The sequence below is a fragment of the Mastomys coucha genome, unplaced genomic scaffold (assembly GCF_008632895.1).
Source record: "Mastomys coucha isolate ucsf_1 unplaced genomic scaffold, UCSF_Mcou_1 pScaffold16, whole genome shotgun sequence".
NCBI lineage: Eukaryota > Metazoa > Chordata > Mammalia > Rodentia > Muridae > Mastomys > Mastomys coucha.
The window spans coordinates 43433389-43446336 of NW_022196898.1; positions in this window are offsets into that span (position 1 = coordinate 43433389).

A 12948-nucleotide genomic window follows, 5' to 3' on the forward strand; every position below is an offset into this window, starting at 1 on the left:
TTTTGTGACTGGATATCCAGGGGGATAGAGAAGAAGGTGTCTGTGGTCCAGGACTGAGAAATTGGGAGGTCCCTGAGGAGATAGTGGAAAAGGTGTAGAAAGGGCTGGTTCTGACAGGGCCTAGACAACTGCAGAATTGATGAGCTGGAGATCCTGAACTTCCAGGTCCTGGTAGGTTCTGTTGGGCTTTTTGTTTGTTTGTTTGTTTTTTGTTTTGTTTTGTTTTTGTTTTTCGAGACAGGGTTTCTCTGTGTAGCCCTGGCTACCCTGGAACTCACTCTGTAGACCAGGCTGGCCTTGAACTCAGAAATCCACTTGCCTCTGCCTCCCAAGTGCTGGGATTAAAGGTGTGCACTGCCACTGCCCAGCTTCTGTTGGGCTTTTTAATGAGAGTATAGGGCATAGTTCTGTGTTCTGTTTCTTCCCTGACGTGTCCAGGTGCTGCGCATCTGGCAGGAAAGGATGAAGCAGAGTCTGGAATGCGTGGGGCAGCTGGCTCTTGGCCTGCCTGTGAGTTCCAGGGTGTGTGTGTTTGTGTGTGTGGTTTTCTCTGAGGGTTTTTGTTTGTTTGTTTGTTTGTTTTTGTTTTTGTTTTTCAAGACAGGGTTTCTCTGTATAGCCCTGGCTGTCCTGGAACTCACTCTGTAGACCAGGCTGGCCTTGAACTCAGAAATCCACCTGCCTCTACCTCCCAAATGCTGGAATTAAAGGTGTGTGCCACCACTGCCTGGCTTCTCTGAGGGTTTTAATGTTACAGATGGTATTCAGTGATACAGTTCTCTTAGACGTCAATTGGTAAAACAGCTTGTGCATATCTTTTATTCGAGGTGAACAAGGGCTATATAAACCTCAGAGAGTGGGAGGGGTCTTTAGGTGAGTGTGCATTGGCTGAGGCTTAAGGTACTGGGAGTGTCTCATTTGTATGGAAAGGCATTCCAGGTGTCTGCTGAGCAGATTCTTATGGGGTGAGGACTAAGTTGAACCTCTGATTTCACCAAGGACTGTATGACATACCTCTGTGGGCATGGGGTATGACATACCATATGTCGGGGTTGAGCTCCCCAGATAAGGTCAGGTGGAGAAGTGGAGAAGAGGAAACCCTGCCTAAAAAGAGAGTTTCCTCTTTTGCACCCATGTCAGGGAGCTGTCTAGTCATGGTAGATTGTGACCTCCACATCAGGGTTTCCCAACAATAGAGCTGTTAGAGGATGAAGACAAGACGAAGTTTTTTTTTTGTTTTTTTGTTTTTGTTTTTTCCTTAGGAGGTCAGAGATGATAGGTTTAAATTCCAGAGACTCTGGAGAGAGTAGGTACTGAGCTTAGGTGATGTACCAGGTAGGGTCCTATAATTGGATGATAATGGGGAATGGTGTTTAGCAACTGAGGGGTTTGGACATCCCAGACTTGGAAGTCCACCTGGGAGGCTGGCAAAGGAGATGATGTGTTGGAACCAGTAGGTTGGGTGGCTAGGAGAAGGAGAGGAGAGACTGCTGGCGAGCTTGGGGTCAGGTGGATGGCTGGAGCAGAGGAACTAGAGCTCCCACTTTGGCTAGAAGATTCCTTCCCAATAAGCAGATGGGACAGGTTGTTACCACCAGAAAAGAATGGGGGACAGGAACACCCCTAGAAACACAACTGAGTGGTGGGGTCTGGTAAGGTTGGTAAGGCACCTACCCTGACAATAGGGAAAAGAGAAGTGGGTGCCCAAAACTCCATCACCACTAAGTAAGTGGCCCCAAGGAAGGAGGAAGGAGGTGGGTCACTCTGACACGGTAGTGACTACTGGAGGCTCCCTGTCAGAGATGACAGTGTTCAGGCCAAGGGGAGCTTGTTCCCCTTCATTCATCCATGGCCAGGCTTAGGAGGTCGACTGGAGGGTGACCTGGGAGTGAGGTCCCTCCACCGTGAGGCACACAGGGGACAGTCAACAACCTCTTGATGCTACTTTGGACATGGCCTGGGTGGCTTGCAGAGGGGTGGTGGTTAGGGCAGGCATGGGCCCAGTGACCTTCCTGACCATATTTGAAGCAGGGACCCAGTGGTCCTTGAGCCTTGGGAGGAAAGAGAGCCTGGGCTGTCACCAAAAGCTGGTTGAATGGCCTTGGCCAGCAATTTTTACTTTTGCTTTCAGGATTTTTCATTTTTCCCATGGTACCTCTTAAAGGCCAGCACTAAGAGTTCTGCCTGTGGAGTTAGGGGGTCCTCTCTCCAAGCATTTAAACTTAGCTCTAATGTTGGGGAAACTCTGGGAAAAGAAATAGGTCACGAAGAGCTGTTTACTATCTGGGTTTTAGGGGTCTAGATTGGTGTACTGTAAGAGGGGCTTTGTGAGGCGCTCTGGGAACTGAGACAGTTTTTCAAGCTTGTCCTGGATGACCTCTTGGAGCTTCTCATTGTTACTGATTTGAGGGCAGCCTTATGGAGACAGAGCAGGAGGCAAGTTGTAAACTGAAGTCTTGCTAGAATGACCCCAGGGTTATGGTAGTTCTACTGGGGATCCTGGTTAAGGAACTCCTCATCTCCGGCCAGCTGTGCACTGTTAGTTTGGTGAACTTCATCTGCATGTGCACTAGCCTGTTCCCAAACTTGCCTGTGCTCCTCAGCGAGTAGGTTGTTAGTTAGAATCATATATATGTCACAGAAGGTGAGACTATAGGGTTGGGTAGTATATTGGAATTCTTTAATGAAAGTAGAGGAGTTAGAGGTATAAGACCCTGTGGGGCAGTGTGGGGCAGTGGTCTGCTCCGGTGACTTAAGCTCAGTCCAGTATTTGGCTCTGAGCCCTGGACTCCTGTGGATAATTTCTGCTTGCAGAGGGTGGAAGGGGCTTGGCCATAACTCCTGAGTCTTTGGTTCCTGTTTCAGTTATAACCCCTCACAGCTGCCCCTGCAGGAGATGTGTGCTCTATCAGGCAGACAATGCCCCAAGCTCCCAGCATTCTAGCTGGACCCTACCCCCAGTCATGTGACCACAGCCAGGCATGCCTCGCCCCATACAATAAAAGGGGCTACAATAAAAGGGGCGGTTTGCCTCCTCCTCACTCTCTCACTCTTTCGCTTTGTCTCCTCTCTGCTCTCTTGCTCTCCCTCTCCTTTCTTTCCTGCTCTTTGTTCTCCTCTCTTGTTTTCTTCCTCTCCTTTCTCTCTCTCCTTCCTCTCCTTTTTCTCTACTTGACCTGCCTATTTTCTCCTTCCTACAATAAAATATCTCATTTATACATTGCCTCCTTTTTAACTAACGTGCCAGGCAGGCACAGGTCAACACCAAGGATAGAGAGAGACCCAGGCCTCAGCAGCAGGCCCTGCCTGTGGCATAACACAACCCCAGTTCTTTGTATTTGAGAGAGTTTACTTAGTGAAAAGAGGACCTGCAGCTTAACCAGGCCATCCACCCTAGTGACCTCCCAAAAAGGGAGACCAGGGTCTAGGTAGGCTGCGTGGGGAGAGTAGGAAAGGTCTCACTGCAGAGCAGGAAGCTGCAGTGGGGGACTGAAGGCTGCTGGTGGAGTGAAAGTGGGTGTCAGAGTGGGATGGTTAGAGTGGCCTGTGGATGGAGAGGGAAAAAGAGGAGGCTGAAGAAGCCAGAGGAGGAGGAGAGGGAGCTGTGCACTGGGGCTGCTCAGGAGGGGCTTCATTAGCAAGGTCTCAAGGGAAGTGAAGGCTTCCTCTGGTTGAGACTTGACAGCCAGATGGAGCTGAGTGGTGGCACAGGAAGAACAGAGGAAGGTGTGGAGAGAAGATCAGAGAAAGCTTGGACACCGGGACGTCCTTCCGTTTACTCGATCACTGGCAGTGGGTATAAAGTTCCCATATAACAACGAGATCTAAGGTGCCATTACACAACTGTTTGGGTGTTCAAGGGATATTGAGGCTAAGTTCACCTGCAAAGACCTTTAAGTCAAGTGCTAAGTGTAGTGGTCTGAGGTTCTCCAAGGGTATCTCTAAAAGGGGGATCTCGGCGGTATGGGTGAAGACACTGTTTCCATAGTGAGGAGAGGAGTCAGGCCTGAGTCCAAGGTGTCCCAAAGACATAGGAAGGCTCGAAGCTATCCAGCGTGGTGGATAAGGTGGAAGCTATCCACAGTGCTGGGCAGGGGCTAAGGCTAAAAGCCCAAACAGACATGGTCCACCTACTACTAGGATTTACAAAGAGAGAGAGAGAAAAACCCGTGCTGGAAAAACTGAAGTCTCACTCAAGGGAAAAGGTCAGTTCAGTGAAAAGTGCCAAGCACAGCCTTAAAAACTGGCTGGAAATACCTCCATTTCCAAGAATACCGGAGAGGTGCCAGACATTCAACAGTTACTCCCTCGGATCCAGGAACTGTTTATGCTAACGTCATTGTTGCATGGAGGGCTCAGCAATCAGCCCTCTAGGTAAGGGTGGTAGGGAAAAAAAGATGGCGGGAGAGAAGAGACTGGCCTTTCATAAGGGGATGCAGCACACGCGCAGTGGGGAGAGATGCCGTTCAGGCGACTGTGGGAATGTGTTGAATCTCGGCAGCCAGTGATGCTGTACCCTGCTGTCACTGGGTCCCTGGGGCAGGCGGTAGAGATGCTCCATTGTTAACACAACCAAAAAATGTTTGGACGAGGAACGAGGGCTGGGCAGTGGTGGCACACGTCTTTAATCCCAGCACTTGGGAGGAGAGGCAACCGGATTTCTGAGTTCGAGGCCAGCCTGGTCTACAGAGTGAGTTCCAGGACAGCCAGGGCTATACAGAGAAACCCTGTCTCGAAAAAACAAAAACAAAAACAAAAACAAAAAAAAAAGAAAAAAAAAGAAGAATGAGGCTTAGAATAATCAATACCCAGCAACAATTAAAATTACAAAAATGTAAATATTTACATGTGTTTTACGTATATGGGTGTTTTGTCTGGATGTACATCATCAGCACACCAGAAGAGTATGTCAATTCTCATGGGACTAAACTTGTGAGTCACTATGAGGATGCTGGAAATTGAACTCATGACGTCTGGAAGAGCAGCCAGTGCTCTTTAGCACTGAGTCATCTCATCAGTCCCAATAATGAGAAGTATTAACTAGGGGCTGGCAAGATGGCTCAGCAGTTAAGAGCACTGACTGCTCTTCCGAAGGTCCCAAGTTCAATTCCCAGCAACCACATGGTGGCTCACAACCATCTGTAATGGGATCCAAAGTCCTCTTCTGGTGTGTCTGAAGACAGCTACAGTGCACTCATATAAATAAAATAAGTTTTAAAAAAGTAGTATTAACTAACTAAAGATAAGTGATAGTTGAATATGACTGCAAATCAAGACCCTGTCTCTCTCTTTCTTCTTCTGTCTCTTATGGGAAAAAACCCCTCTTGTATAGGAATGCTGACCCTGATTCCTCACTGTTGTTCATAAGTACCTTGCCCAGTATAAACTTTACGTGTTATCAGCTCATTTAACTGTTATAACCTTCTTAAGAAGGTTAAACACCCACGGACCCGAATAATTTCCTCAAGCTGACACGGCCCAAACCTCTGGGCCTGAAGTTTCCCCTCTGCCTGTGTCACACTCTGGCTTAAGGACAAGCAAGGATGTTTCTGTCCATCAGTCTAGCCTGGATCCAGTGAGTCAAACTTCAAGTTAGTGGACCCATGTTCCTGGATCACAGACCCCTCAGATCACAAATGAACATACATACATACATACATACATACATACTACATACATACATACATACATACACACATGCATATACATACACATATATATACATACACACACACACACACACACACATTTTACTTTCTAGGAAGTTCACACACTCCCTTCAAGCTGCCATCTAACCCTAACCCTGGCAACTCATCAGTTAGGAGCACTCCTAGGATGGATGCTGAAACCCAGGAATACTCCTCGGTCTAGAAGCAAAAGACAAGTCATGGAGCTCTGACAGGGTTCGTTTACTGGGAAGAGAAACACCCTGCACTGCTTCCATGTGCCTCGTCTGAGAGGAGAAAGCAGCCAGCTCGTGAGCCCTTGTTTTTGGATTGATCTAATCCCCCAGCCTCTCTCCCACACCCAGTGAACTGTGGAGAAAGACTCATAATTCTGTCGATTTCTGCCAATGCACATTTACAGCTCCCAGACCCAGCAGAGTCTGTAATGTTGCTTGGCAGCTCTTCCTTGAACCAGAAAAATCCCACACCCATGGGGTTGCCACCTCGGCCAGCTCAAAGCCCTTCTAAAGGACTAATTAAGCTTTAACTTTCCATGTCACTGAAGAGGCTTTAGTTCCCACCTCAGTATTTTCTATCCTGTTCCCCTCCCCTACCTGCTTTTTTGTTTGTTTGTTTGTTTGTTGAGAGAAGGTCTCACATAGCCCAGGCTAGTTTCAAAGTAGATGAGGCTGGCCTCGAACTTCCGATCCTCCTTGCCTTTGTTTCCTGAGTCCTGGGATTACTGTCTTGAGCCAGCACATCTGCTTGATTTCATTCTTAATGTTTTGAACGGGTTTCACTTCGTAGTGCAGTCTGGCCTCGAACTGTTAGTCCTCTGGCTTCTGCTTCTCAAATGCTGGGATTACAGAATGTGCACCTCCAGGCCCACTTGTGGGCCATCTTTTGACTCAGGAGCCTGACACTGGGAGAGATGCTAGGACATTACACTAGTCTTGATGCAGGGGGAACAAGTAGTAAAATTGATGCACTAAATGACTTACTAATAAATTCTCTTAGGAACTACTAAGCGACATAAAGTAGAATTTAGCTAAAGGGACACTGCTCCCTGATGGCTAGAGGTAAAGAGTGACTAAGCAGGCTGATTAGAACGTGTATTTAAAAATTGTGTGCCATGACTGAAGTTTAGGGTTGCTGAGAAAGCTTCTGCTAATGTTTACGTGCCATTGATAAATGGTGATTGACCTCCAATTAGGCTCCATTCCCATAGTAACAAGAGGATCCTGACTTACAACTGACCCTTAGCCCCATGCCATCAAAGAGCAAGCCTCTGCAGAACAGCTCAAGAGGACACCGCAGGGTCACAGCACCAAGTCTGGGCTGCCCTTAGGTCACCTCTGCTCTTAGGAGGGAAGCATAGCTCTGCCTGGGCAAGATGGACTTGGGTAATCACTATTCAAGAAGAGCAAGAGTAGTGTGCTTAAGAATCCTGGCAATGCCTTTGCTGTGTAAGTTTCTCCTACCTACCCAAGTGTGTAGACTTACAGTCTCTTCTGTGAAGTGCAGCCTGGGGACAGGACCTGGGAGATTTAAGGACATCAGTGTATGTGAAGTGCATAAACTTACAGTGTATAAAAGTGAGTGAAACCTATTCTTGGCCAGCTCCTCTTTGAGCATTAGCCAGAGCTAGATGCAATAGAGTTTTTTTCCTTTTTTTTTTGTGAAAAATTTTAAAATATTTTATTTATTTAATGTCTATGAGTACACTGTCACTGTCTTCAGACATACCAGAAGAGGGCATCAGATCTCATTACAGATGGTTGTGAGCCACCATGTGGTTGCTGGGAATTGAACTCAGGACCATCTGGAGGAGCAGACGGTGCTCTTAACCACTGAGCCATCTCTCTAGTCTGAATTTTTTCCTTTACTAATCTTTTAGTGGACCGAGCAATGTCTCTCTGGGAAGGCAGATTACTCCTACAACAGTTCTCTGCTCTCCTGGAGCCAGAGAGGAAGATAGTTGTTCAACAGTTATTCAGAAATTACAGTTTGGGCTGGCGAGATGGCTCAGCGGGTAAGAGCACCGACTGCTCTTCTGAAGGTTCTGAGTTCGGATCCCAGCAACTACATGGTGGCTCACAACCATCTGTAATGAGATCTGACGCCTTCTTCTGGTGTGTAGACAGCTACAGCAAGCAAGGCCGTCCTGAGTTCAACTCCCAGCAGCCACATGATGGCTCATGGTCATCTGTACAGCTACAGTGTACTCATACACATAAAAGAAATAAATCTTAAAAAAAAAAAAAAGAGTTACAAGTATTAAAAAAAGCTGGATGGTGGTGGCACATGCCTTTAATCCCAGCACTTGGGAGGCAGAGGCAGGCGGATTTCTGAGTTGGAGGCCAGCCTGGTCTACAGAGTGAGTTCCAGGACAGCCAGGGCTATACAGAGAAACCCTGTCTCAAAAAACAAAACAAACAAACAAACAAAAGTATTAAAAACAAACAAACAAACAAACAAACAACAACAACAACCAAAAAAAAAAACCCCACCAAAGTCAAAACAAACTACCACAAAACAAGATCTTGGAAGTAGATGAAGGACCGGTATTCCCAGTTATTTGGGAGGCTAATGTATGAGGATCAGGTGAGTCTAAGAATTCCAGATCAGCCTGGACAACATAGAAAGAAAAAAGAAAGAAAGAAAGGAGGGAAGGAAGGAAGGAAGGAAGGAAGAAAAAAACAAGCAATATTGAGCACATAAAGTTGCCTGGGGAACATGACACAGCCCCACTAAGAAAAGAAGGTGCAAAGGAGATGGTGTGGTGTTGCATGCCACAGTGCCAGCACTAGGGTAGTAAGAGGAGGAAGGATCCTGAATTCCAGGTCATCCGATGACACAGTCAAAACTAGGCAGGCCAGTCGGAGCTCCATACAAAACAAATTAACAAACCCAAACTAATACCCAGAAAAGAATAGTAGATATAATAGATCGTAGAACAGACTCACAAGGTCTCCAGAAGCTAAGATGAACAGCATGGATTACAGAGAATTGTATATTAAATAGTCACGGGTAAACACCAGGACTAGCTAACTGGGTGAAGACTAGAAATTCTAAGAAAATGATTCTGTCTCTGTCTCTGTCTCTGTCTCTGTCTCTCTGTCTCTGTCTCTCTTTCTCTGTCTCTGTCTCTCTGTCTCTGTCTCTCTGTCTCTCTGTCTCTGTCTCTCTGTCTCTGTCTCTGTCTCTGTCTCTCTCTCTCTGTATGTGTGTGTGTGTGTGTGTGTGTGTGTGTGTTTGGCTAGTTTTTTTGGCTGGTTGGTTGGTTTGGCTTTAGTTTTCAACTTGACACAAGCCAAGGTCACCTGGGAAGAGGGAATTTCAACAGAGAGAATGCCTCTTTCAGCTTGACCTGTGGGCAAGTGTGTGGGCCATTTTCTTGATTAGTGCTGCTGTGGGAGGGTCCATCTTGCTGTGGGCAGTGCCCGCCGTGGGCAGGTGGCCCTGGGCTGTGTAAGAAAGCAAAGAGAGCAAGCTTGAGAACTAGGTGTCTTTCTCCTCTGTGGTTTCCACTCCAGTTCCTGCCCATATTTCCTTCACCCTGGACCTTTTAGGATGAGACAAGCCCTTTCCTCCTTAAGCTGCTCTGGCATGCTGTTCATCACATTGAAAGAAAGCACCTCCGGCGTCAGTCAGTTCACTCTTTATTTTTGAGACAGGGTCCTGCTAAGTTGCTCGGTGTGGACTAGAACGGCTCTGTGGCCCAGGGAGGATTTGGATTTGTGATCCTCCTGCCTCAGCTTCCTGATTAGTTGAGAGCAAAGCCATCCACTACCCAGCTCTCTGATCTCCTGCTATAGTCAATGATCTTGAGTGTGGTCCCGCTGCCTGGGCCTCAAGTGCTGGGGTCGCAGGTAAGCACTGAGTGGTGCAGCTCTAGAGCTCCTTATTGTTATTGTTGTTGTTTGCTTTGGTTTTTGTTTGCTTGTTTTTCGAGACAGGGTTTCTCTGTGTCCAAGGAACTTTCTTTGTAAAGTCAGCCTGGTCTCGAACTCACAGAATTCTACCTGCCTCTGCCTCCCAAGTGCTGGGATCAAAGGTGTGCATCACCACACCGGGCAATCTCATTGTTTTTTCTCATTCTTTTAAAAAAAAGCTTTTGGGGATGTACATATTGAATGTTGAGCATGTTGCTGCTCCCCTTCCGCACCCTCCATCCCCCCAGTAGTCCCCTTTGTCCCAAGTTTTCTTTCATGACCCATGCCAGGCCCACCCAGTCTCTCTCTCTGTCTCTGTCTTTCTCTGTCTCTCTCTGTCTCTATCTCTGACTCTCTGTCTCTTTCTGTCTCTGTGTCTCTGTCTCTGTCCCTCTCTGTCTGCTACCTGTAAAACAGAATGTACAGTCCTCAGCTTCTGCTCCAGCACCATGCGTGTCTGCTGTCTACCATGAAGATCATGGACTCACCCTCTGAAACTGTTAAGTAAGCTCCCAATCGAATGCTTCCTTTTATAAAAAGCCGCCTTGGCCATGGTGTCTCTTCACAGCAACAGAACAGTGACTAAGACACTAACAATACAGTTGTCTCCCGTTTGCATTGACCTTCCTGAGACACTAACAATACAGTCGTCTCCCGTTTGCATTGACCCTTCCTGAGGATGACGTGATTCTATTCTTCTTTATGGTTGAAAAAAAAAAAACAGGTTGGAACTGGGAAATGGCTCAGTTGGCAATGTACCTACTGCTGAAGAACTGACTCGGAATCTCTAGCACATGTAAATGTATATGTGTGTATGCATATGTATGTGTATGTATATGTATGTGCATTTGTATGTATATATAAGTACATGTATACGTGTGTGTATGTATGCCAGGCCTGTGGTTTGTGCCTGTAATCTCAGTTTTAGAGAGGCAGAGACAGGAGACATCAAGTCACTGGAGCTCCATGGGTAAATCCATGTGCTCCAGGATCAATGAGAGACCATGTCTCAACAAAACAGGTTAACTGAGCATTTGGGGCAGAGAGCTGATGCCAACCTCTGGCTTCCATGTGCATGAGCACACATGTGGCCCTCCCATGCACATGGGCACACACACATGCCATATTTCCTTCTCCACTCCTCTGCTGTTGGGCATTTAGCTGTGTTGGGCACCACTGTGACAAACATCAAAGAGCAAATGTCTGTGACTTGTGTAAATAAATGCCCATGAGCTTACGTAATAGCTGTGTCATGGGGAAGGCCTGTTTCCAGTTTCCTGAGAAATCTCCATCCTCATGTCCACAGTGGCCAGCCTAGTTCACAGCTCCACCAGCCGTGTGTGAGATTTCTTTCTGTCCACATCCTTGTCAACGCTGGTGGGTGGTTGTTTTCTCAGTGACTGGCCTTCTGACGAGGATGAGATGGAAGCTCCACGTGTTCTGACTCATACTCCTCTGACAACCAGAGAGATTAAGCATTTTCCATATTCTTGGGCATTTGTGTTCCATCTTTTGAGAATGGTCTGCTCATTTCATAAGCCCATTTCTTGGATGGGTTGGTTACTTATTTAGTTTCTTGAGTTCTTCATGTACTTATTCCAGATATTAATCCACTGTCTGATGTATAACTAGCAATGATTTTTTCCCCTTCTTGTAGGCTATCTTTTCCTGTTTCTTTTGCTCCCCAAAGTCTTTTAATTCCATGAGGTTCCCTTATCCAATCATTGGCTTTATTTCCTGAGTAACCAAAGTTGGATTTCTATTTTATTTTATTTTTTTAGTTAGGATTTTTCTGTGTAGCCCTGGCTGTCCTGGAACTCACGCTGCAGACCAGGCTGGCCTCAAACTCAGATTGCCTGCCTCTGCCTCCAAAGTGCTGGGACTAAAGGCAGGAGCCATGATAACCCTGTCCTCCAAGGGCACCAGACACACATGTGGTATACGTATATAAATGCAGGCAAAACACTCACACATATAAAAAAATGTTTAAGGGAGAAAAAATGATACCCCCAATTTACTTATTTTAAGACAGGTTCTTATGTAGCACAGGCTGGCCTTGATCTTGGTATGTAGCCAAGAATGACCTTGTATTTCTGATCCTCCTGGCTCCACCTCTGGATTATAGATGAGCCCCACCATTCTTGGGCTCAAGCACAGAGCCCTAAGAATGCTAGCCACTTGATAGACGCACTGAGCTACCATCTCATCTGCACAGTGAATTTAAATAGGGCGAAAACATCTGGGAAATGGAGATGTAGCTCAGTGGTAGCATGCTTGCCCATGATATATACACTCATGCAAAAGTTAATTCTTGGAACTGAAAATTACAGAGATCATAAGTAAGAACCAATTTGAACACTAGAAATACAGTGCCATGATAGTGTTTGCTAGTATGCACCCGAGGCCCCAGGGTTCAATTTCCAGGAAGACACAAAATAAACAAGAACAAGTTTTTAGCAGTAAGATGCATAATGAGGAAAATGATCTGGACACAGTGGTCCATGCCTATAATCCAAGCTCCAAGAACATCACAGATTCAAAACTGGTCAAGGCAATTCATTTTTATATTTGAGATACATTTATTTTTATTTTAATTTTCTACTTCGTAGCCACAGTTGACTTAAACTTAAGATATTCCTGTTACAGCCTCTTGAATTTCTGGATGACTGGCTTATACCATCATCATTTGTTTTATTTCCTACAGATTTTAAAGAGTCAGCATAGTGGAAGGGGTGGGGCGTGGAAGGGGCAGGGCTCAAGGTAGGTGCAGTGCGCTTGCCTTTAATTCTAGCATCTGGGAAGCCAAGACAGGTGGATCTTTGTGAATCAAAGGCCAGTTGAGGTTATAAAGTGGGAAAGCCTCCTTATCCACACACTCACCCATCCATTCATCCATCCATCCATCCATCCATCCATCCATCCATGCATCCATCATTATGTACTTCTGGCTGTCTCTGTAGACCAGGCTGGCCTCGAACTCACAGAGCTCTCCCGTCTTTGCCTCCTTAGTGCTGGGATTATAGGTGTGCACCCCTGTGCCTGGCTAATCAATGTAAAAAGAAGCCAGGCAAGCATGTTAGCTCATCACTATAGACCTAGCACTTGAGAGGTAGAGGCAGGAATTAGGGGTTTATGTTTATCTACATAGCAAGCTGAGGTCAGCCTGGCTTTTTTCTCTGTGAGTTTGAGACCAGCCTGGTTTACATAGTGAGTTTCAGGACAGATAGGACTCTATGAAGAGACCCTATCTTTAAAAAAAAAAAAAAAAAAAAAAAAAAAAAAAAAAAAAAAAAAAAAAGCCAGGCAGTGTCCATGCTTGCAATCCCAGCATTTAGGCATTTTAGGCT